The sequence below is a fragment of the Hylobates moloch genome, unplaced genomic scaffold (genome assembly GCF_009828535.3).
Source record: "Hylobates moloch isolate HMO894 unplaced genomic scaffold, HMol_V3 SCAFFOLD_21, whole genome shotgun sequence".
In the NCBI taxonomy this organism is placed as follows: Eukaryota; Metazoa; Chordata; class Mammalia; order Primates; family Hylobatidae; genus Hylobates; species Hylobates moloch.
The window spans coordinates 54,829,348-54,855,279 of record NW_026652296.1 but is presented as its reverse complement, the minus strand read 5'-3'; positions in this window follow the sequence as shown (position 1 = coordinate 54,855,279).

Genomic DNA, 25,932 nt, shown 5'->3' with positions numbered 1-25,932 from the left:
GCCACTGCCAGAGGCTAGCAATAGCCCTTTCAAAGTTTTCTAAGTTTTCTTTTTAGATTAAAAAAAAGTCACCTCTTTTTTGGTGGCTTTTGTTAACAAGGTCATGATGGAGTTACTAGCATAAATACTAAATACATTTTTAGGGGGATGCTCAGGTTCAAGACATTCCAACAAGAACTTCCTGCAATCACGTGGTGAGATGTTTTTTTTGCTAACCAGCATCATGGCATTCTCGGAACTTCGTGGGGATTACTAAGTGATGAAGCCTGTCTGCCTGCCCCTCCCCTGTCCCCTCAGACATTTACATGGGCTCCCCGTGATAACTGATTCAAACCTGAACCCTCCCATCCAGAGTTTAAGATCCTTCAAACCTTTGCCTCACTTTTCCTTCAACTCTGTGTCTGGTCCCTGCTGTGTCCAAGGGAGAGCTTTCCGCTTGACCCTCTGAAGGTTCACTGAAAAAATCACTGATGTGGCCAGGGATGGAGGCGCATGCTTGTAATCCCAATGCTTTGGGAGGCTGAAGAGGGTGTATCCTGAGGTCAGGAGTTAGAGACCAGCCTGGCCAACATGGTGAAACCCCGTCTCTACTAAAAATAAAAAAATTAGCCAGGTGTGGTGGCGCATGCCTGTAATCCCAGCTACTCAGGAGGCTGAGGCAGGAGAATCACTTGAACCCAAAGGTTGCAGTGAGCTGAGATCACGCAACTGCACTCCAGCCCAGGAGACAGAGCGAGACTCTGTCTCAGAAAAAAAAAAAAAAAAAAAAAAAAAAATCACTGACGTGAGGCAGATTGATTAATAAAAGACATACTAATTTTTTGAATGTGTATACACAGGAGCCTTCAGAATGAAGACCCAACCGCCCAATAAAGTATAGAATCTTATCTACCACCTTGAGGTTATAGAAAGAATGTGGGCTCAGAACGTGGCCCAAAACATGTTTTAGTGGCAAGGCAGGTTAAGGAAAGTGACATGGTTTGACTGTATCCCCACCCAAATCTCATCTTGAACTGTAGTTCCCCAAATCCTCCTGTTTTATGGGAGGGACCTGGTGGGAGGTAATTGAATCATGGTGGTGGTTACCCCCATGCTGCTGTTCTCGTGATAGTGAATGAGTTCTCATGAGATCTGATGGTTTTGTAAGGGGCTTTTTCCCCTTTTGCTCAGCACTTCTTGCTGCTGCCATGTGAAGGACATGTTTGCTTTGCCTTCTGCTATGATTGTAAGTTTCCTGAGGCCTCCCCAGCCCTGTGGAACTGTGAGTCAATTAAACCTCTTTCCTTTATAAATTACTCAGTCTCAGATATGTCTTTATTAGCAACATGAGAATGAACTAATACAGGAAGGAAAAAGAGAGAGGCTTGGCTAGCAAAGGTGGTCTTGTTATATAGATGAAGCCTCACAGGTAGAATTCCTTAGAGAGAATACATGGAAAACTTCTTTTCAGACTTAAAGGTGTCAGACTCTCAATCACTCCTAAATCTGGGAAAGTCCTAGAAAGAGAAGACCTGGCTGCAGTAATGAGGATTCTCTATGAATACAAATTTTCCCCACCTCAGTCTGCTGGCCCTGCAGCAGCCGTTTCAAAATATGTCAAGGAAATATATTTTGGGGTGAAATATTTTGATTTCCTTCACTGCCAAATGGTTGCCCTCTATTCTGAACAGGTAGAATCCTTACTTCCTCTGCAACTCCCCTCCACAAGGTCCGCTGTGACTCTCTGTATCCTCCTCATCCTTCCAGGCCCAACCTAAGTCCTGTTTGGTCTCATAAGCCATCCTGAGAGATTCTCCTTTCTCAGATACTTAGTTTTCAAATGGCCCTAGAGTTTGAGGTTTCTGGGGAGTGTGTCTTAGAAGATGGGGAGACAGTGGGAGCAGAGTCCTTGCTTTTCACTGCAGCCAACACTAGAGCAGCCATAGTTTTTCTGTTTGATGCATAGGAACTCTGCTTCAGAAAAGCTCCCCATTTTTCATTTTGATGTTGTGTAAGCACCAGGGGGTGGTGGTGTCAGTAGGGCTCCTGAACATCAGGTTTTGGATAGAGGTGTTGGCTCAGGCCAGAAACATGCCACAGGTAACTGATCGATAAAAATCAGAATGCTAATTCATTAATTTAGCTTGGGAAATATAACACCAAGAGGAATGGAATTTCTTAGTCAGCCTGGCTAGGGCACTTGCTCCCTGAAAGCAAGCTAACTATTTGGGAAGTCAAATGATCTCCTGGGTATTTGTTGGAGACCATAGAAACAGAACCAGGTGTCATTTAGACTTAGCAATGTTTCTGAGCCAACATAAATCCACACACTCTAAACTAGTGGTCCTCAAACCTTAGTTTAGGTCACAATCATGTTGATTTGGGTGCCACTCCCAGAGTGCATCGTGTGTGTGGGGTGTGTGTGTGTGTTTGAGAAGGATAAGAATTAGCATTTATAAGAAGTTCCCAGATGATGCTGTTGCTGCTGGTCTGGGGTCACACTTTGAGAAGCATTGTTCTCTTTCATTATAGGGAAACATAGTGCTTGTATGTACAAAGCCAATATCATACCCTTTCCTCTGGGTATTCCTGATGGACCTTGTCAACTTTAGACTATTTTTTCATGTGATCTAAGATTTACTAGCTTGTAATTCCATTACCTTTCTCCAAACCTCTACCTTGAGTCAATATAATGGATTGTTTTCTCTTGACCACGTTACAATTGCGCCTTAGACCTGCATCTCTGAAATTACTTCCTGTCCACCTATCTGCCTCAGAGGAGTGTTGGGTGTTCTCTGACTCCTCAGAGGAGTGCTGGGTGTTCTCTGACTCCCCAGAGGAGTGCTGGGTGTTCTCTGACTCCCCAGAGGAGTGCTGGGTGTTCTCTGACTCCCCAGAGGAGTGCTGGGTGTTCCCTCACTCCCCAGAGGAGTGCTGGGTGTTCTCTCACTCCCCAGAGGAGTGCTGGGTGTTCTCTCACTCTTCAGAGGAGTGCTGGGTGTTCTCTCACTCCCCAGAGGAGTGCTGGGTGTTCTCTGACTCCCCAGAGGAGTGCTGGGTGTTCTCTCACTCCCCAGAGGAGTGCTGGGTGTTCTCTCACTCTTCAGAGGAGTGCTGGGTGTTCTCTCACTCCCCAGAGGAGTGCTGGGTGTTCTCTGACTCCCCAGAGGAGTGTTGGGTGTTCTCTAACTCCTTTGTTGCACACTTATACATCATCTTTTTTTCTCTCCCACTCCTTCCACAAACACACACACACCCTGAGGGCTAAATCTTGCAGTTTGCATATTCTACTAATTTTTGTGGGAAGCCATATTTCTTTTGGAGCAGAGATGTCCAGGTTTATTTTCCTTCATGTTTCTTTAATTCCATTTTCCCACCACAGCCAGTAGCCAGTAAATGTGAACAATGATGCTCTTTTTCTATCTATTTTTGTCATGAGGTAATAAAGTGGAAGACACTTGGTAGTAATTTACCACCAATAGTGATTTCCTGCCTAAAAATTCAACAAGAGCATGAGTCACAGTGTCATGGACATATGAAAATAAGCTGTGACCCATATCTTGAGAGTAATTGGACCCAGGCTAATGAGGACCAAGTGGTTGTTGTACACAATCTAAATGCAGTCATTGATGCTTTCTGCTTTGCTTCTATTATCTTTTTAAGGCTTCCTAGAGAGCTGACTCAGCTCCCCAGGGAATCCAGGCAGAATTTAACTATGGGATCCACTATGGGAATGTTGGACTTGGGGGACTGGAGTAGATACAGCTGGTGACTATACTTTAAGATGAGATCAAATACTCAAAATATTAGAGAAGAATTTTTATTTTTCAGTTTAATTGTTTTAAATGGTTTCCTCGAGCCCAGGCTAAAATTTTATCATATACTTACTTGGTATGTGGTTTTGAGTGACATTATAAGATCTCCAGTCTCAGCAAATATGATAAGGACCCTAGGATCCTCTATTTTTCACTGGATGACCTTAGTTTAATGGGCATGGTATAGTAGATTGGGAGTGGAGATTTGTAGGCATTGTGGCAACCTTTTAGTTAAGATGTTCTGTGCATTGGTGTTTGTTCCAAGCCCAGACAACTAATTAGATATGATTATTTTACCATTTTTTTTGTGTTGTGAGAAGCCAAGAGGCTCTTCCTCTTTCTTCTTGTTTCTAATACACTGGGTAGTCACTTCCTTCTTAATTCTTGCTCCCATCTCTTCTATCCTCACTCTCTGTTTCCTGCCAGTCTTTGTGTTTTTCTACTCTCATTGCTCCTAAAGTGATCTGCCTGTCATATGGCACAGAAGACAATTAAGTGAAGCCAGCTTTGTGGGTGACAGGTGGATACTAGAAAATCAATCAAGTTGGGGTGGATTTGTACTGTGTCAACTTGGCATGACTGAAATTGCATTCCTCAGAATTCCCTTCCTTGCATGGTTCTGAGTTAAAATGAGACACAAGAGACATTTTGTGAAAGATTTGGAAGGCAGAAGTGAAGCAACAGCCAAATTACTTTTATCCTTGGGAGGTCTGTGGATGGCACCTGGAGCAGTTGCCACTCATGCATGCCATCATTTATCCACAGGCTCGTCCTCATGGCTGGTCCTGCAGCTCCTATGGCTCCTGTGGATCCTCCCTCAGCTGCCCCACCTCCTGGGCCCAGTGAGAGTCCAGTTCCATGATGAGTGAAGTCCGGCAGGACACACTGTCATCGAAGGTGGAGGTTTGAAAGAGATGAGAGAGTAATATGGGTTTGATCTATCTCTGAGGATTCTAGCCCATCCTTGCTGGTTCCAATTTGTCTTTGCTCTCCCCACTCCACATCCATGCTTTCTTTCTGATTGCTGACCCTGCTGACTTTAGATGTCAGCACCAGGTGCAGAAAGTATACGCTTGTGTAGGCTGTTTAACCAGCTCCTACCATTGTGTAAATCAAATCTCTGCAATAAATCCCTTATTAACTATCTCCTGGTAGTTCAGCTTCCTTTATCAAAGAATCATGTGTAAGATCTCCGGTTGGAATCAATCCATGGGGGATTCGGCCGTTGGATTTTGAGATTGTCAAGCATCCAATGGCCATTGTGGGAGATAATTTGGGACGTCCAAGTATCTGAATCTGAATGAGAAACTAGACATTAGTGACTGATTCCACTGACAGGCATTCTTTCCAAACCAATCCTGGGAGGAGAATTCCTAGGTCCTGCTAAGCCACTCTGCAAATTGGCTTTAATACTCAGGATATTTTAAGAATGGAGGAATAGGCTGGGCGTGGTGGCTCACACCTGTAATCCCAGCACTTTGGGAGGCTGAGGTGGGCGGATCACGAGGTCAGGAGACCGAAACCATCCTGGCTAATGCGGTGAAACCCCATCTCTACTAAAAATACAAAAAATTAGCTGGGTGAGGTGGCGCACGCCTGTAGTCCCAGTACTTGGGAGGCTGAGGCAGGAGAATGGTGTGAACCTGGGAGGCGGAGCTTTCAGTGAGCCGGGATGGTGCCACTGCACTCCAGTCTGGGCGACAGAGTGAGACTGCGTCTCAAAAAAAAAAAAAAAAAAAAAAAAAAGAAAGAATGAAGGAATAAAATTTCTTCAATGGATTGCATCTTAGGTCTTGAAACTTCAATAAGGTAGATGCTATCTGTGAAGCTGTTTTTTGTTCTTCTTTTGAGCCCCTTTCCTCCCTTCCCCATTTTTCAGTTTTGTTAATGTAAAAGAATAGACAGGAAGAGAAAAAGAAGTACTTTTGCTGTTACGTTTCTCCCTCCCCTCTCTCCCTCTCCCCTCCACATTACTCATCAATTCACAGTCCCAAAGCATATGCCTGCGACATTAAATGTGGATATTGCTTCAGTGTTAGGAAAGTTGTCAATGTTGAAGAAAGAATGCAACTGTTAATGTTTGTGTAATTCCATCTTGCACTTGGGCGGTTGCGTGGTACAATAATACTTCTGACTTCTCTTTGATCCTTGTCTTTCTACCTAGTCTCATACTTATGGCTTTTTCTAAAGAAGTAACCAGATAAAGAAAATTGTATTTTAAAGCCAATTCTTCCTTCCATCCTTCCCTGACCTCTTGAGTTTCACGTTTTGGGAGAAAAGCATTTTTTGAGCTATGGTTTAAGATTAAATTATATGCCCTCAATTCACCTTTATAATTCAGAAAAGCCCAATACAAAAAGATCCCCAGAATTCTTCTATTCTAAGGGGGAAATTCAACTCTTAGCTTATTTGTAAGTTTAGGTTACGACAAGCCACTTCAAAGCACTGGAAACGGCATGAACTGACAAGGTTGAAACATATAGTTATATGGTTCTGCTTCATTGCCTTATTTCTTTCCTCAGAGCTATTGTAGACAAAACCAAGTAGAAGGTATGGTGTTTCTGATAGTTTCTGCTTCTGGACCCTGCTTTAGGCAGATGACCCTATTACTTCAGCCATTTATCACATCTTTTTGTAGGGCTCAGTTAATAATAAATAATAAACCCAGCAAATGTCTAGCATTTTAGAATTTACAGGATGCCTTTAAATGTATCATCTCATTTAACTCTTACAAAACTTTATGGGGATGGTATTTTTAATCCTATTATGCCAATAAAGTAAGTATTTCTGGGCAGGGCGGTGGGGAGGAGTGGAAGGGGTTTGAATGTAAGGGTTTAAGCTTTAACAAGAGTACTTCAGGTTTCACCTGAATGTTTGGGGAAATATCTTTCTGTAGATTCAGGTCCTTTTCTCTATCACCAAAACAAATTCCATAAGATAAATAACAGTGCCACTGTGACAAGATCTCTTCTGCCTTCTTTCCTTAATGTTTCAGCTACACAAAGAGTCTCAGTGGCAGAAGTAGGAGATTCACCAGCCTGGAGTTTGTGATAATCTCAGGATTGGGGACAAGAGAGAGGATAACGTATGTGTCTAAGCCGTACCTCCCGAATGTGGTCTAGAACATGCTTTCTCTTCCCTCCATGTGTCAGTGTTAAATTTGCCACTCCTTTGGCATTTCTCCCATTAAGAGGTGGAATCTATTTCTCCTCCCTTTTAATCTGGGTGAGCTTGTGACTTCTTTAATTAACAGAGTACAGGAAAGTAACAATATTGTACTTTTGAGGCTAGGTCACAAAAGGCTATACAATTTTCATTTTGGTTTCTGGAAATGCTCTCTTTTGGAGAGCTGTGTAACTCTGAGGCCACCATCCTATGAGGAAGCTCAAGTCACATGTATGTGTACAAGATGTTATTTAAACCTCATCTAGGATGACAGAACACGTAAGTGGGTCCAGATCACATTCTACAGTACCGGCTATAGTGAATTTCTTCACTCCTTAGATTGCTCATAAATGGAAGGCTGAAATGAGAATCACTTTTTGAGCTTAAGAAAAAGCCATTTCCTCTGTCTACCTACCTACCTATCAAAAATTCTATCTATAGAATTACTAGAGCAGGGGGAATTACGTTAGATGTTAGAGGATAATTGGACAATACCATGATACTCTTTCCCAATTTGAATTGGGAAAGAGAGCTACAAGGAGGTTTTTGGACATTTTCTGCATGTCTTTTTGGCCATACCATGTTATATTTAGGCAATGTATTAGAGTTCCCTAGAGTAACAGAACTAGTAGGAGATATACATGAGTTTATTAAGTAGTATTAACTCACATGATCACAAAGTTCCACAATAGGCTGTCTGCAAGCTGAGGAGCAAAGAAGCCACTCCGAGTCTCAAAGCTGAAGAACTTGGATTTCGATGTTTGAGGGCAGGAAGCATCCAGAATGGGAGAAAGATGTAGGCTGGGAGGCTAAGCTGGTCTAGCCTTTTCACGTTTTCTGCCTGCTTTATATTCTAGCCACTCTGGTAGCTGATTAGATGGTACACAGCCAGATTAAGGGTGGGTCTGCCTTTTCCAGCCCACTGATTCAAATGTTAATCACCTTTCACAACACCCTCACAGACACACCCAGTATCGATACTATGCATCCTTCAATCCAATCAAGTTGATGCTCAGTATTAACCATCACAGGCAACAAAAGCAATAGCCCAGTTTTGGCTGACTTATTAGGATTAAAGATTTTCAGCAGAGTTTTCTTGGTTGCTACCACTGAAGACAAGGCCATGGAATAAATCCACTGTAAAAGAAAGCCACCCTTCATTATATACTTTGTAAGGTGATGGCAGGTGGTGCAGTGTTTCTCTGAACATCCTTAACCGAGTATCTGACATGCTGATGTGTTATGATTAGTTATGAGAAGGAAGTTGATTTGTAGCTTTAACTCAGGGAAGTATGAAAAACTCAAGCTTCTTATTTGGGTGTGGCTGTATCCCACAATCTCTGTATACTATGTGAGGATTCTCATTCAAATACCTGTTTGAGGTATTTGAGGTGGAAAAGAGTTTGAGAATCCCTGTGATGTATAAGTTATCCTTGTTTGCATTGTGTATTTTGGGTCTAAATGGAGAACTTAACAGACCTGGGTAGAATGTGGGCAGGCTGCCTTCATGAACACACAAGAATGCATTTGTTAGTCATTAATCCTCCTGGTTGATCAGAGTAAATCTCAACCCAACTGCCTTATCCAGGTCTTCTTTACTTAAAGGTCCCAGGTATACCTTTGGGATTAAACTTGGACTCAGTTTTTCCTACGCTATATACATTTGTTTTCTATTCTCAAAAAAAAAAAAAAAACTAAATTCAACTCTCATAATTAAAATATCCTAAGGGAATTAGTAATATCCTAAGCAAACCAATTAAGGCAGGAGAGTTGTAGGCATGTATGTGTTAGGGGAGAAGGGTATTGCATGAATGCCTGAAGGAAGTAAGTAAATCAAAGTTTATAAAGTACAGCTAATAAAGTGAAAGGCATGATCCTTTAAAAGCATTCTTATAAAAAGATTATAGACATTGGAGAGACCTGGGTTGGAAGTGACTCTTCCACCTTCAATGTGTGTGATTCCAGAAAGTTGTTTCACCTATTTGAGTGCCAGTGCCTTTGTTTCCTCATCAGAGAACTGTGGCTCATAATAGCTACATGGAGAAGAAGATGAAGGTAAAAAAGTTGGTAGAGAAAATAAAGAAGCAGAGTAAATATGGAGGAGAAAGAAGGAAGAAGAGATAAGAGGAAAGATAAAAACTGGAAGATGGAAAGGATGAGGTAGCAAAAGAATTGTCACAATTAGGGATGTGATATGAAAATCACTGTACCTGGCATTAAGCAGGCACCTAATAAATTGGTGTTGATATTACTACAATTGGGATTATCCTTCTCTATGTATCATAGATGAGAACACAAAGTTGATCTGAATTATGACTGCAGCTTTGAGATATTTGCACCCTAAACTAGTCTCAAATTGTTCTTGCAAAGTCATAATTACTTAAATGTTGACATTTAAAGAGATTGCTTGGACTTCCTGCCTACTTTACACACAATTCTATGGCTATCATAAAAAAGACAAAAGATAATTGGTGGCAAGAATGTGAAGAAAAGGGAACTCACACACTATTGGTTGGAATGTAAATTAGTACAGTCATTATGGAAAACAGTATGGTGCTTCCTCCAAAAACAAAAAATAAAACTGCCATATGATCTCCCAATCCACTATTGGGTTTGATAGGTCCTCACTTAATATCATGAATAGGTTCTTGGAAATTGTGAATTTAAGTGAAATGATGTTACAGCAGGTTCTCAAACAAATTGTTTCATTCAACATCATTTCATTACAACATTGATGGGAAAAAATTGGTTTCATTATACATAGTTTCACTCAAATTCACAACTTTCAAGAACCTATTCATAACACTGAGGATTTACTGTATCTATTCAAGGAAAAGAAGTCAGTATGTGAAAGTTATATCTGCATTCCCCTGTTTATTGCAGCACCATTTGCAATAGCCAAGATATGGAATCAACTTATTAAGTGTACATCAGCAGGTGAGTGAATGAAGAACATGTGGTGTATATAAACAAAGAAACATTACTTAGTTGTAAAAGAAGTGAAATCTTGTTCTTCCTGGCAACGTGGATGAGCCTAGAGAACATTCTGTTAAGTGAAATAAGCCAGGAACAGAAGGATAAATACAGCATGTTCTCTCTCATATGTGGAAGCTAAAATAGTTGATCTCATAGAAGCAGAGAGTAGAGTAGTGGTTACTGGAGGCTGGGAAGGATGGGGCAGGAGGACAGGGAGAGGCTGGTTAACGGATTCAAAATTACAGCTAGATAGGAAGAATAAGTTCTTGTGTTCCATAGCACTGTTCAGTAAATACAGTTAACAATAATTTATTGTATGTTTTCAGATAGCTAGAAGAAAGCATTCTGGGTATTCCCAACACAAACAAATCATAAAGTTTAAGGTGATGGATGTGTTAATTACCCTGATTTTATCATTATACATTGTATATATGTATTGTAATATCACACTGTAACCCATAAATATGTATAATTATTATGTATTAAAATAATAAAATATTCTAAGTTAGACACCATAAATAAATAAATAAAAGTATACTTATCTATAAGAATAAGAGGAGTATCATAGAAAACCAAAGTCAAAGTCTTCTTATATTTTTTACCTTTAAAAAAATAGTTTCTGAATCTTTGACGTTATGGAAATCTTCTAGAGGTTGTTTCATCTTCTGACTTAAAAAAATTGACCTTTAACATAAGATCCTTTCCTTGTTAATATTTTTATAATTCTACAATATGAGACCATGGTATAATTAAGTTTAAAAAGCCCAAGTACATAATTAGGAGAGTGCTGTACTTGAGTTAAAGAAAAAAATCAGTCTATTATTGAGTAAAATACAGTAGAGAGGAAGAAAACAATTAATAAATGAGATGAAGTACCCTAGGGAAAAATTAGCTTACGGTGGCTTCTTGAGAAGACAGTCAAAATAGGCAACTGACGCAGTGACAGACTTTACAGGAAACATTAAAAAGCCCAGATGGCTCAAGTTTACATGTTTACAGATAAGCTTGGAAAGCCAGTTAAATCTTGCAAGTGCCACTCAGTTAACTAGAAGATTTTCCATTCTGAGGATGAGAAAAAAGTTGAAAAGGGATGGGACAGGAAGGAAGAGAAGAGAAAGATGTAGGAAGAGAGAATAAGATGAAAAGATAGTGAGGCTGAAAGATGATTGAGAAGAAGTAAAATGAGTATAGAAACGAAAAAGAGGGGGGAAGAAGGAAGAGAAAAATGGAATATGGAAATAACAATTAAAATCAATAAAAGACTTGTAAAGATGCTCAGGTTTTCTAGTAACTGATACCTGTTTTACTTCTTTAGTGTCATATTAGAAGTAAATAGTTTGGGGGAAAGTGGAAAGGAACTATTTTAGGGAAGTTCACCTCTGCTCTATTCCCTTGGGCAAAGAAGAACCTGGTTTTGTTGGTAAATTGACCTCTGTTTATTATAAAATAGTGACTTTTATGATGTAGTTAGAATAGCTTTGGGATTCACTGGCAATGTGGTTTGCTACAGTTCTGCTACAAAAACAGTAACAAATGCAGTGACAATGAAAAATGTTTGTGGAGAAATACTTCAGAGTATTGCCACAATGACCTCTCTAGCCAATGGTTGGGGTGAAATTAATTCTCAAAGAATAAAGGAAGCAACCATAAACTCTGAGCAAAAACAATTCTGTTTACAAATCTAATAATGACATAAATCAATTTAATGTTTGGACTTAAAAGCAGGGTTTCCTAACAGTGGCATTATTGACATTTTAGACTGGATAATTCTTTGTTGTGGGGTTTTGTTGTCCTCTGTATTATAGGATGTATAGCATCTCTGGCCTCTACTCACTACATGCCAGTAGCACCCCCACTTCAGGCTGTCACAATAAAAAATGTTTTCATACATTTCCAAATGTCCCAAGTGGGCAAAATTTTCCCCAGGGGAGAACCACTGCTTTAGAGGCATTGACTAAGTTCACCAATTTGTTACATCAAAAAATATGTTGACTTTAAATAAAGATACTATACATCTATGCACCCTTTATTATTATTATTTTTTTAGAGATAGGGTCTTGCTGTATTGCTCAGGCTATACTCAAACTCCTGGGCTCAAGAAATCCTCTCGCCTCAGGCTTCTGAGGAGCTGGGACCACAAGTGTGCTTGTGCACTTGACTACTCAGCATCTGTGCACCCTTATTTAAGGTTTTTTTTTGAAACACTTTCATAAATTTTGTTCTCTCTTATCATGCACATTCTAGGGAGAAAATCAGGGGAGATTATATTATACCTCTTTTCCCACGGAAACTGAGACACTGAGGAAAAGTGAAGTCCAAATTACGTAGGTCCTAGTTTGGGTTCTCCAAGAATCAGGCTCTGCGACAAGTATCTGAGTGCAAGTTTATTTAGGAGTTGGTCCCAGGAAGCTTCAGCTGAGGACGCAGAAAAAGAAAGGGAGGCAGCCATTAAATAAATGATACATACCGAACAGTTCCTCACTACCTCAAACTGAAGTTTAACCCTGCTGGAGAACTTTGAGGGCCAGTGCAAAACATGTACCTCTATCTGAGGGGCAAGGGAACTGGATTATTTGTACACTAATTCTTTCCGGTCATTGATTAAGAGCTGATCCCAGGATGAGGCAGAATCATAGCTCCCCCAAAATATCCACATTCTAATTCCTGGAACATGTGAAGAGGTTGCCTTACATAGAAAAAGGGATTTTGCAGAGGTGATTAAGTTATGCACCTTGACGCTGGGAGATTGTCTTTGATTATCTGGGTTGGCCCAATATAATCACGAGGGTCTTTTTAGTGAAAGAGGGAGGCTGGAGTGTGAGAGTCAGAGAAGGAGATGTGACAGTGGCATCAGATTGTCACATGTAAGAAAAATTCAACTGTCTGTTGCTGGCTTTGAAGATAGAAGGTGGCCATGAGCCAAGAAATGTGAGAAGCCTCTAGAAGGTGGAGAAAGAAAGAAAACAAATTCTTCCTTAGAGCCTCCAGAAAGGAATACAGTCTTACTGACACCTTGACTTTAACCCAGTGAGAACCATTGCAAACTTCTGACCTCCAGAATTATGTGATAATGATGTATTTACTTAAGCCACTAAATTTTTTTTTTTATTATTATAATTTAGGTTTTAGGGTACATGTGCACAATGTGCAGGTTTGTTACATATGTATCCATGTGCCATGTTGATTTCCTGTACCCATTAACTTGTCATTTAGCATTAGGTGTATCTCCTAATGCTGTCCCTCCCCCCTCCCCCCACCCCACAACAGTCCCCGGAGTGTGATGTTCCCCTTCCTGTGTCCATGAGTTCTCATTGTTCAATTCCCACCTATGAGTGAGAACATGTGGTGTTTGGTTTTTTGTCCTTGCGATAGTTTACTGAGAATGATGTTTTCCAGTTTCATCCATGTCCCTACAAAGGACACGAACTCATAATTTTTTATGGCTGCATAGTATTCCATGGTGTATATGTGCCACATTTTCTTAATCCAGTCTATCGTTGTTGGGCATTTGGGTTGGTTCCAACTCTTTGCTATTGTGAATAGTTAAGCCACTAAATTTATGGCAACTTGTTACACAACCAATAGAAACTAATACTGATTTTGGTACCAGAAGTGGAGTGCTGCTGTAAAAAAATATGTAAAAATGGTTTTGAAATTGGGCAGTGGGCAAAGGTTGGAAGAATTTTGGCTAGCAGGATAGAAAAAGCTTAGATAGCCTTGAACAGACTTATAGTAGAAATATGGATGTTAATGACTCTGTTGGTGAGGACTTGAGGATTTGAGGAGCACAATAGAAAAAACATATCATCTCAGAAAATACCTAAATTTTCATGAATAGACTTTTGGCAGAAATACAAATGTTAAAAGTTTTGCTGGAAAGGCTTCAGATAGAAACAGGGAAGCTTTTTTTTTTTTTCTTGGAAGTGGGAGGGAAGGAGATCCTTGTTATACAGTGACAGAAAACTTAGGTGAATTGTGTTTTGCAGTTATTTGGAAAGCAAAATTTATAAATGATGCATTTGGAAATTTAGCTGAGGAGATTTCTAAGAAAAGGGAATAAGGTGCAACCTGTTTCCTTCTTGTTGCTTATAGTAAAATGTGAGAGAAAAGAGATAAATTGAAAGAAGTACTGTAAAACAAAAAGGAAGATTGTCCTGGATTTTGAGTGGGCTCAATGTTATCAGAGTCCTTATAAGTAAAAGAGAGGACGAGGAGAATCAGTATCAGAGAAGGAGATACAATGGAGTAGAAGTCAGAGTGGTGTGATATGAGAACAACTGAATATCTCTGAAGGTAGAAGGGAGCCATGAGCCAAACAATGTGGGAAGCATCTAATAAGGTAGAAAATGCAAGAAAATGAATTATTCACTGGAGCCTCCAGAAAGGAATGCAGCCCTGTTGACCTTTTGGTTTGAGCCCAGCAATACCCATTTTGGACTTCTGACCTCCAGAATTTTATATCTATGTAAAAATGTATATATATTTAAATAAAATTATATACACATATATATTATACAATTAATATATGTATTGCACTAATGCAAGGGTAATTATTTCTCTAGGTCTTCTGATCTGCTGTGTGCTCACGCAGAGCGATATGCAGATTTTGTCATTGAAAATTTGGTTTGGCAGACTGCAATAAAAGGGGCCAGAGGGATACGGAGACAGGCTCTAATCTGTCTACTAAACAACTTGTGGTAGAAATAAGTCTTGAGTCTATAGTTTTTGATTCCCAGTTCAGTGCCCATTATGTTGTACTGTGACATAAATAAAGCCTCCAAATCATGAATCTTAAAAAAAGTTTATTTTTTTAGAAAGATGTGTTATTCCTTGTCCAATGGTAAAATTTTCTTCTATACCTGGTTGTTTATTAAAGGAAATTTAATATGATAGTGAATTAAGAGGTTGGAAGAACTGAAAGGACAAACAGCAGCAGTTGAGACAGCCCATAGATCAGCAACATCAGGAAGCTGCTGCCACCATTAGGTCTGCAGCAACAAAGGGAGGAGGTGATGTTCTCAGAACCCAAGGATTGGGGTCACACAAAAGGAAATAGGACAATGCATATGCACTCTATACATTTCTGAAATATTGTATTAAATAATTTTCCACTGATGATCCACTCTGATGGAGAACAGCAATGGCACAATTCATCAAAACATTTTAACAATAGGTTAATCTGGGATTAATAAATTAGTTAGTGGAGCACATCCTTGGTACATGTTTTTAGAGATAAAGCAGCAAATGAAAGAGATGAGGTCTTTGACCTTTTTGAGGAAAGTACAAAAGCCTGAGACGGGAATGTACTTGGAAGATTCAAAAAAAATCAAGAAGTCTGTTGCTTTCTGAGCTGGGACACATGAAAGGAGAAGATATTAGAAAGGCTTTAGGAACCTACCATTTCTCTATCCAAAACATCCAGAATGATTCTGTAGTTGGGGAACATCTCTAGAGATGAATGAAAGAGGGCAGAGAAATAAAATCATGGGTGCATATATTTTTTTTTTCTCTCAGTTGCATCTTGACTGTCTCAGTTAAGATACTGAGCATCTTTGCGTTCCTGGAAGTCTTTGTCAGCATTCTATGCAGCTACTCCATTTCTTTTGAGCTTGTGGGCTTCAAAGAATCTAAGATAACACCTGAGGTTTGGTTCTCTTCCAATATTCCAGTATTCCAATACTCAATTCTCACTTTAGTTACACTCCCATAAAGGCAGATGGATTTTGGAGAAAGACATCTTCAGTTAGGCTTGTTTCCTTCAGCATCTCAGCAGGGAACAGACACCACACTTAAATGGCATATTGAGGAGAGTTTAATGATGGGGTTCTTTGTACAAGACTACAATAGGTTGAGGAAAACCAACAGAATGGCAGAGCATCTGGGGCTACTAACATCAGGGAGTGTTACCACTCCTAGGCCTAGGGGTAAAGGGACAGAGACATTATCAATACAGGAAGGCTCTCCAGTTGCGGTTGTGTATATGAAAAAGGGATCACTCAACAAAGTTATGGCTTTTGACAGAGGAATGCAGCCACTGCCGACCAAAGCCTAAAGGGAGAGATCTGGAAGAAAAATACCTTGATCCCATCCTGCCCTCTTCCTCCTTCATACCATTGCTTCTGCTTGTTAGTGCCTCCTACTGGCCAAGCCCAGGGTTCCCAATGTAGCCTTCTGTAGAGGTCAGTCCCTGGGATGCAGAGCAGAGTAGAAAAGGGTACACAATGGATCTGGAGGGGCAAAGTAATATATGGGTAATAGTTCTCTTGAAGAAGATTAACTTTATATTAACAATGATTCCTCCAACAATCAAAATCATCTTGAATTTGTGATCCTTCAGAAAGAACCCAGAATTAAGCTAAACTTTGCTCTGTTAAAACAGAAAAAGATTTGCTATGTAATTGTATAGCATAAATAAAATTGCTTTGCGTGGGATTGTATCACTAAATCTTCTTGATATAAAGATATGAAAGCACTTTGAAGGATTTTACCTGCAAGTAATTGCTTTGGTAGTTAAATAACCATTATTCTTTTTTTTTTTTAAGCAAATATACTCCCAAAGACCTGTCAATCCTTATTTACCTGCTCAGAAATGAATGTACCAGAAATTTTGCTTTGAAAAATATTCTTTGAATGCACTTTCCCTGTCCATTTGGTTTCCCCAAACCCAATCTGACTGAGCCAGGATTTTCTGTAGTCACATGTTTACCTCTGGTGTGTCCATTATGGACATGACAACAGCCATTATACAAGGAAACCATAGAGGGTCTGATTTCTCACTTGATCTTGTATATTATTTCTCTTTCTTTGTGTTAGCTCTTCTGCACCTGTGTTTGAGTTAACTCTTGGCTCTGAGGACATTTAGGGGATGATTAGAATATTTAAAACCAGCGAGTAAACAGATCTCATAATTAGTTGATTGCCTGTGTAGACAAACAGAAGAGATTGTTGTATTGTTACAGGATCTCAAAGCAAGCATCCCTTTTGGGAACTTAATAAACTTCCCCCTTTTCAGGCCTGCCCTGGTCATTTGGCGTCAGAGACCACGAGGTCATGCTCAGGACAAAAAGCTTCCTGCAGAACCTTTGTTGGAAGTATTTTGTTTTGAATGGGCAAGTATTAAGCTGGCAGATTAGTCATTGAGAACAAACTTGAGGAATAGATTGGGCAGGATTGAGAAGGTGGCATTTTATTTTAATCGTCTTTGGGGATGTGGGGCCTACTGCTCCCACCAGCCAGGATAATGAGGAAGGGGAAGGACAAGAAGAGGCAAAGTAAATAGAGAAGATTGGAGAGACAGCCAGAAATTCTAATACAGATGGAGTTGATGGAAGCAACATTGGTGTTTATTCCCTGACACTTATCATCATCTGGGATAACTTTTTTAGTGCTCCAATGGTTCCTGAACTTCCGTATAGCATTATATAACAACTTGCATTGTAATTGCTTAATTTCCTATCTTCCCCTTCTAGACAAACGCTTCCAATAGAACTTTCTGTGACAATGGAAATTTTCTGCATTTGCAATGTGGCTATTGAGTACTTGAAATGTGGCTAGTGCAGTTAAAGACTAAAATTTTAATTTTACATTTAAATAGCCACATGTGGCTAGTTGCTACCATATTGGACCCCAGAGTTCTAGACTATAAGCTTTGTGAACATAGGGACCACATGGGCCATCATCGTGTGCCTAAATAATAGTAGGCAATCAAGGGATATTCGTTGTATGTAGGAACAAGGAAGGAAGAGAGAGAGGGAGAGAGAAAAGGGAATGGAATCTCACATGTGGATGAACGTATAGGCAGAAATTTGGAAGGATGGGGAACAGTGGGACTGTGTACTTTTTGTGTTGGGGAAGGTATTTCTACTCTATAAGAATACTTAAAAGCACTAACTCAGATAGTTGAGATTTTGAAAGACTAAATCTCAGTTTAAAGATTTAACTTGCTTTCTTCTCTCCATTCTATTTTCTTTGAGCTTTCAGACCATGATACAGCTGAATGCTTTTTAAGCATTATAGTGTAGAGCTCTACATGGATGTTAGAAGTCTTCCCAGCAATTTGGTGGTTTATACAGGGCATCCCATGTGAAGGAGAATCACCTGGGATGTGGTGGTGCCTCTGTCCCTCATAAACTGAATGACATTAACAATCTCCTTGCATGTCGTTCTACTTTTGTAAGACTGTGGGGTTAAATGAGCTAGTTTCTATGTTCCCTCCTGGTTCTGACATTGTAAATATGTATCAGGGTACTTGTTAACCTTTTAAAAAGTAGAATCGTTTAATTTTATTTGTAAAATACATTTGTTTAGCTGCCTACTCACCAGTATGGGGGATTTTCCATTACACTGATGCAGCTTCCAGTTGGATATTACAGACAAACTGGGGACAACGCAATTACTTGAAAAGAGAATTTATGATGACCAAAACTTGCAGTAGCATTAAAAATAAAAAAAAAAAAAACAGCAGCTAAAACTATTTTAGAAGCATTGGCTTGACTGTGTAAACAAACACTGACTCATTTAAGTAATTGTAACTACTGAATTCAATATTTACAATGCTAAATTTAAAGACATTCATCAGTAATGTGTAGCCTTAAAAGAAGTATGAGTCATTTACTTTATCTCTTAAAAGACAAAACTTCTCCTATTAAAAGATAAGAAAACATGCAAATAAAATTTTATAGTTAAATTCATATATTCTTAAAATGTAAAAGTAATATATGCACAGTAAACAATATTTGGACATGAAAGGAAATAGGAGGAAGATTCACCAAAGGCTTTGGTGCTTCACTGATAGCACTATGTTTAATATTTTGGTTTGTTTTTTTGTGCATGTTTCTTTTTATATATTATAATTTTAATTATACATATATGTAATATGTATATGTTGCTTAAATTATAAATTATAATTATGAAATGTTTCAGACCTCTAGAACAATATAGAAAATAATATAGGCCACATCATATACTTATTACCTAGATTTCAGAGGTAAGTTTTGACATGTTCGTGTCAGATCTCTTTCTTGTTTCAGATCTTTTTATTTTTAAATGATAAAATACTGTGGAGACTGCACCACATTCATCCTCTTCCTTTCTTCTCTTCCCTTCTGAAATTGGTCTCCATTCTCATTCATTCTTTTCTAGTTTTCTTACAAATATATGAATCCACAAATAATTTATAATATTATCTTACGTGTTTCAAATATGCATAGATGTTATCATCTACAACACACGGTTTTCATTCATTATAAAGTTTTTGATATGTATCTGTGCTGGTACATATACATCTAGTTCATCCATTTTAGCTGCTATATGACATTCCATTTATGAATAACCCACAATGACTTAACCTCTTTATCTGTGATATGTAAGTTGTTTCCATAATTTTTACTATAGTGAAAATTTTGTAAGAAATATCCTTTACAAATTTCTTTGTGAATACATGTGAGGAATTTTTTTTAGGGTATAAACCCAGATTGATAGATTGACTGGTAGAACATCTTCATATGTACTAGGTATTGTCAAATTACTCTTTCAAGTAATTGAACTAATTTGCACCCCATGTCAGTTGTATAAAAGTCTCATTTTACCTTATTTTTACCAACAATTGGTACTTTCAGACTTTTGGCTTTCAAAGTTGGTTAATTTGATGAGTATAAAGTCATATTTTACCATTGTTTTCATTTGTATTTTGTTATTTCACTGATTTCTGGTGAGGCTGAAAAATCTTCATATTTGTATTGGTCATTTCTCCTTCTGTGAGCTGCCCTGGAATCCTTTGGTTGTTTCTTTTCCTTACTGATTTGAAGAAGAGGTCTTTGGACCAATTTATTACAATTTTATGAAATGAGTACTTAACAAAAAGTATATTTATTTACTCATGTGAACTTCATTCATGTTTAACAACCATTTATAAACAAATATGATAAAAATTTATCAAAATTTTAAGATTTTAAGGTGACTCAAAGGTCATGTTTCATGGGTATGAAATCTAAACTGTGAAAAGTACCTTTCAAAAAGCATTTTTTTGAGGAATGTACAGAAGACTACACATAGCTGTTACAGTGTTGGAAACAATTCTACAGGAGATTGCAGAAGACCAGCTGAGGTCATCATTTTACCTTCCTGGAATGTCTGTTTGTTACACCTTGAAACCGAACTGATCCTTCAGAAAACATTTTCACTGTATTTTTTTTCCTTCACCTGAGGTCCTCTTTGGGCCCAAAGGCTACAAAATCTAATTTCTAGAGAAGTATAGAGGGTGGTCTAGACTTCTTGCATAAAAAACTAAATCATCTTATGTATTAGACAGTTTACAAAAGTATAGATATTTGTGATTAAAGTCCTTTTTACTTGAAAATCAAAGCTCATCTACCTATGGTTATTTGTCTGTCCTTTTTGCTGTCCCTTCTCCCATTCGGTTCATGCTTCCTGTTCTCCTTGGCAGCCCACAGTAAACACCCTCCTGGTTACTTCCAGGGAGGCAGAGTGAAGTGATGAAAGTAGTGTTAGGTTGAGGCAAAGACTCCTGGTGTTCTTGGAATCATTTAGGCTTGGAATAAATTCTCATGCACTCTGTAACTTTCTATCTGGATGGGCTTGTAACTGACCTCCAAAGTTCTGTTTCTTCATCCATAAAATGAGAATTATCATAACTTGTTGTAAGCCTAGTGATGTCACATAGGGTGCCTCATTAAATTGGGGTTCCTAGGGCAATCAGTAAGGAATAGGAAAAAGAGTGGGCAGGATTTAAGTGGTAGCAGACACAGAGGCAAGAGGCCAGTGGGAGACTTGGAAATTGAAAGGGATATGAAATAGGCAAGCAACGCAGAGGAAATCCATGGTGGAAAATGAGACCAATGACTTGCAGAGGCCAAAAGCCTCTTCTGCCTGTGCAATTCTTAAGGCAGACTTGTATTTCTGAGGGAGGTGTTGGTGTTTTACAGCTCAGATATCACCAAGGGTAACATGGTGGTTTGCTTGAAGGAGTTAAAATCTTATTAACGGGGGAAAAAAAAACGCTTTTCTGGAACTGGCCATTCCATTATAATGGTGGGTAACTGAGATCTTGTGATGCAGAAAGATTTCAACTGTTTCCACCACGTTCAAAGAGGGCATTGTTCATAGCATTCGAGTATTCCAAGCAGTTCAGGGTTTAATACCTTCAGGCATAAACACCTCTTTAAAAAATTTACCCATTATATATGGAAATCATTATAAAATATATGTTTTATTACTGTCTTTTTAAGCAAAACATACTTATACTTATGTAATTTCATCTTTTCTTCCTGCATCAAGAGAATCGTTATACCTTTTAGTTTTTATGTCGTGTCGTAATAGTGATGCTCTCGGGATCTATTAACAAATAAACGTCTGTTTGAGCTAGTCTGTTTGAATCCTACATATGCCTTTAAAGTTTTATTCTGTTTTCTCTCTTGCTTTTATTTGTCTTCTGATGTACTGTCAAACAAGTCACAAATCTTTATAAAGTAAAAGTAATTAGCCTCTGAATAAAGGCCCAAAGAGCTCTCCTTATAGTTCAAACAACTTCACTCCAAACGTGTTGAGTGCCTAATATGTGACAGGCACTATGCTAAGTGCTCAGGATATAAAGATGAATAAAACCTCCATCCCCAAGGGCTGCACATGCGGATGAATTATAAACTTCCCTGTGGATAATAGGCCTATAATTTCTTCTGTAAACTTTGAGACACCTGTTTTCATTTTTTGCCAAGTGTTCTTTCTCAATTCCTGATTCTCAGCTGTATTTGTGCTACTCGAAGTTGATGAATATTTAAACTTACAAGAGTTGAGAAATTCCTTTTGCACATTAAATGGTGTTGCATGATAAGAATGACCAGAGATAATACTGAGAGGAGTCAGTGGCCATACAGGGATTCAAAAGATTCTACAAGGCTTTCAACTGGCATGGTGTTTAATTATGATAGAGGTTTTTGGAGAAAATGGTTTTATGAAACTCAACTTTAACTACCTTTAACTCTACTTTTTTTTGCAAACAAAGATATAATATTCAATAATTCTTAACTATTTAAAAGATGTGGGTACACTGAGAGATAGAAAGAGAGCAGGGAATCAGTGGTAAGGTGAGCCTGACTGAAGCTATAGGCCCACTGTGCTCTTGGTCTGGAAATAAGCGTGGATAGTCAGGAGTCTGGCTCTGGAGGGTAAGTGGTTATAGCATCAACTTATGTTTGGGGACTGAGTTAGCCTCCTTACATAAAATTGCAGGTGGCATGGGTATTCCTCTGTCATGAAAAAGGCTCAGAAGAGACAGGATCAATACTTAAAGCTCAGGGTTGGAGAGAGAGCCTTGCAACCAGGGCTGGACTAAGCCTTTTGCTGGTTGAGAAAATGTATTGTTTTGTGGGATAAAAGCCTTCAGCTGCCAGTAGAAGGCTTAGTTCTAGATGTACCAGTCCTTCTTACAGAAGACGGGAGGGAGGCAAATTAAAAACCATTAGCTAGAGAGAAGGAAGCAAACATCCTCTAAGAACACCAACTCTTGTTAGTTTGGCTGGGGCTTTTCCAGCTTTACCATGGGGAGTTCTAAGCTCCAGGAACACTGTTCGTCCTGAGCAAATCGGGATGACCGGTAATCCTAACCTCCCCCAACCTTCAAAATAAATCTGAAAACTAAAATGCTGAAGCACACAAGAGTAACCAGTGCCAAGACAGACACAGCCACAGCAGTCAGAACTCAGATTAACTCCTGATAAGATGAAAATTGACTTCATAATCAACAAGTTTAAGGAAAGTAACAAAAGTTATAAAACAAAGGCAGTCAGCTGTGTATTAAGGCAGATAAGTACAGAAAAAATATGTTAGAAATCCTGGATATGAAATAAACAGTCATTGAAATTTAAAAATATTCTAGCTGGTTATTCACAGTAAAAGTAGGATTTGTGAATTGAATGATGTTACTGAGAAATTCACCCATAATGCTACTTAGACCAGGTAAAGAGAATAAAATCTTGGAAGAGAAATTAGGGTAATGAACAATAAATTGAAAGATCCCTAAATATATATAATTTTTTGTAAGGAGAGAAAAGAGGAATGGTTAAAAAAAACATTAAAATGAATTATTACTGATGCTTTCAATAATGCCAGAAAGACATGAGTTTTCAGATTGAACGTGCACACCAAGTATCGAGAAAATTATGTCAAGTAAATTCAGAAAGATTAATTGAAGTTGCTGAGCATCAAGGATATGTGGAAAACTTGAAAAGTTGCCAAAGAGGAAAAAAAGACAGATTACCTACAATGGAATGACAATTAGGCTGATGGCTGACATCTCAGCTTCAAAACTAGATGCTTAACAACAAAGGAATAGTATTGTCAAAATGCAAAGAAAAAGAAACTAGAATTCCATATTGAGCTAAACTGTCATTTAAGAGTGAGTATGAAATGAGAACATTTTCAGATGTGCAAAAACCCAACAGAGTTTGCCAAGAACATTCCCTCATTAAAGCTACTCCCTAGGAATTCGGTACCAGCTAAACTACCATTTGAAAGTGAGCATCAAATGTGCAAAAACCAAGAAAGGGTACCACTCACACCCTTCAATGAAGATACCATCTAAGAAGATGACTTTTTAAAGAAGCAACTGTGAATAAGCAAATTCATAAACTGTATTGGTAAATATTATTTTTAGAAGTTTTTGTTTATGGCTTTTTTTTTTTTTGAGACAGAGTCTTGCTCTTGTCGCCCAGGCTGGAGTACAGTGGCACGATCTTGACTCATGCAACCTCCACCTCCTGGGTTCAAGCAATTCTCCTGCCTCAGCCTCCTGAGTAGCTGGGATTACAGGCGCCCGCCAGCACACCTGGCTAATTTTTTGTATTTTTAGTAGAGATGGGGGTTTCACCGTGTTGAGCAGGCTGGTCTTGAACTCCTGACCACAGGTGATTCTCCTGCCTCGGCCTCCTGAAGTGCTGGGATTACAGGCTTGAGCCACCACGTCCAGCCGTATTGGTAAATATTATTAATATTTTGTAAAGGTGGAACTAAAATTCTGGATAAAAATGACAAGGAGAGGGCAGGGAGCATTACAGAGAAGGGCTCCACAGGTGATTGCACTGCACCTATGGATTGCACCGCACCTATGGATTGCACCTATTGCACAGGCTATTGCACCTATGTCAACAATTGTAATGTTGTTGACATCTCAAATATTTACTTGTTTTGCATTCAGAAAAGACCTTTGAAACTTAAATGCTTGACTGTTTTCACTTTCTTTTAAGCAAGGGAGATTTGAGAGAAGACAAATCTTTTATCAGATTATTTCCAGTCAGGGTGGGAGAGGAAAGTGGAAAAAGGGTAAGAAATGGCAAGTATGAAAGATTTTGGGCCAGGTGCAGTGGCTCACACCCGTAATCCCAGCACTTGGGAGGTCGAGGCAGGTGGATCACCTGAGGTCAGGTGTTCGAGACAAGCCTGGCCAACAGGGCGAAACCCTCTCTCTAATAAAAATACAAAAATTAGCTGGGCGTGGTGGCATGTGCCTGTAGTACCAGCTACATGGGAGGATGAGGCAGGAGAATCACTTGAACCCAGGAGGCAGAGGTTGCAGTGAGATCACATGCCACTGCACTCCAGCCTGGGTGACAGAGCAAGACTCTGTCTCAAAAAAAAAAAAAAAAAAAAAAAAAAAAAAGGAAAGATTTTGGACAACCTCTAAACTTGTCTAGGTCTTCATGATCTGGTGTCAGGGTTTTATTTAACATAGAATTCCTGAAAAGCTTGGCACACACATATTAAAATGTTAGAACATATCTTAATATCAAATTTAAATAATTGTTGCTTATTTGTTACTTGGGGTTATTCAAATTTTGTTTTTTTTTTTAAATATAAATGCTTGAGAATTGACAGTAGTGTTTTTTCTCCAAAGGTCTTAAGAATGAAAAGTTTAGAAGAAGTATGTCAACATTGTGACAGAAGGCATTAATTGATGCCCAAGGGTGACCCTAACATGGTTTCATATGTTTTGATGTCATCTCTTTCTTTAAGCTGCACAATATGTTAAAGTAAAAGCTTCTGTTTGAATTAAGTGAACACAGAGCTTCAGCTTTTCTTTTTTACCATATATGTATAGTTGAATACTGATATAGTCTGTCATTCATTTTTGTACTGTTTCTCAATATCTGATTGCCAAAAGAAATAGATTTCTTATAAAATAGGCTTCAGACCACAGGGTTTGGATTTTAAGATTACGTTTTTTTAAATGAGGCGAGAGTGGTAGTTCTGTGAATAAAGTAGCGAGGATAAAAAGGAAGAGACCAAAGATGACATTTTGAAGGAAGTAATTGCCTTGGCATGGCGGTTTTGAGCCCCCATTGTTAAGTGGTTTCTGGCATGATATGTGATTTTCCTATATGATATCCTGAATGTTTACCAGAAAAATTAAAGACACATGCTAAGAAGTCAAGGCAAACCTGTGAGAATGAAGCAGGCTTTTTCATTTGCTCATTCATTAATTGTGGATGTATATGCACACACATGCACTCATATATGTATAAATAATACATACACTTATAATGTGTATATATACTCCTTAAATATATGTATGTACACATGTGTATATATCTATGTGTGTATATGTATACACACCCCTCTTTCTCTCTCTCCTCTCTTTTCCTCTCCCCCCTCCCTTCCTCTCTCCCCTCTTTTTTTCTCTACCCCCATCTCCAGTCTTTCCCCTTCTCTGTCTCCCCTTTCCTCCCTCCTTCCTCCCTCTCTCTCCCTGACTCGCTCCCCTCCTCCTCTCCACTCCCTTCTTTTTCTCTCTGCCTCTTCTTCCACCTTCTCCTCTCTCCTTCTCTCTCTTCTTCTCTCTCTTCTCTCCCTTTCTCTTTCCCTCTGTCTTTCTCTCCCCATCCTCCCTCTCTCTCCCTCCACTTCTCTCTCTCTCTCTTTTTCTCTCTGTAGTATTATGTTGTCCTAACTTCTGTGAGGTGATAAAGGAAGTAATACAAAATATCTA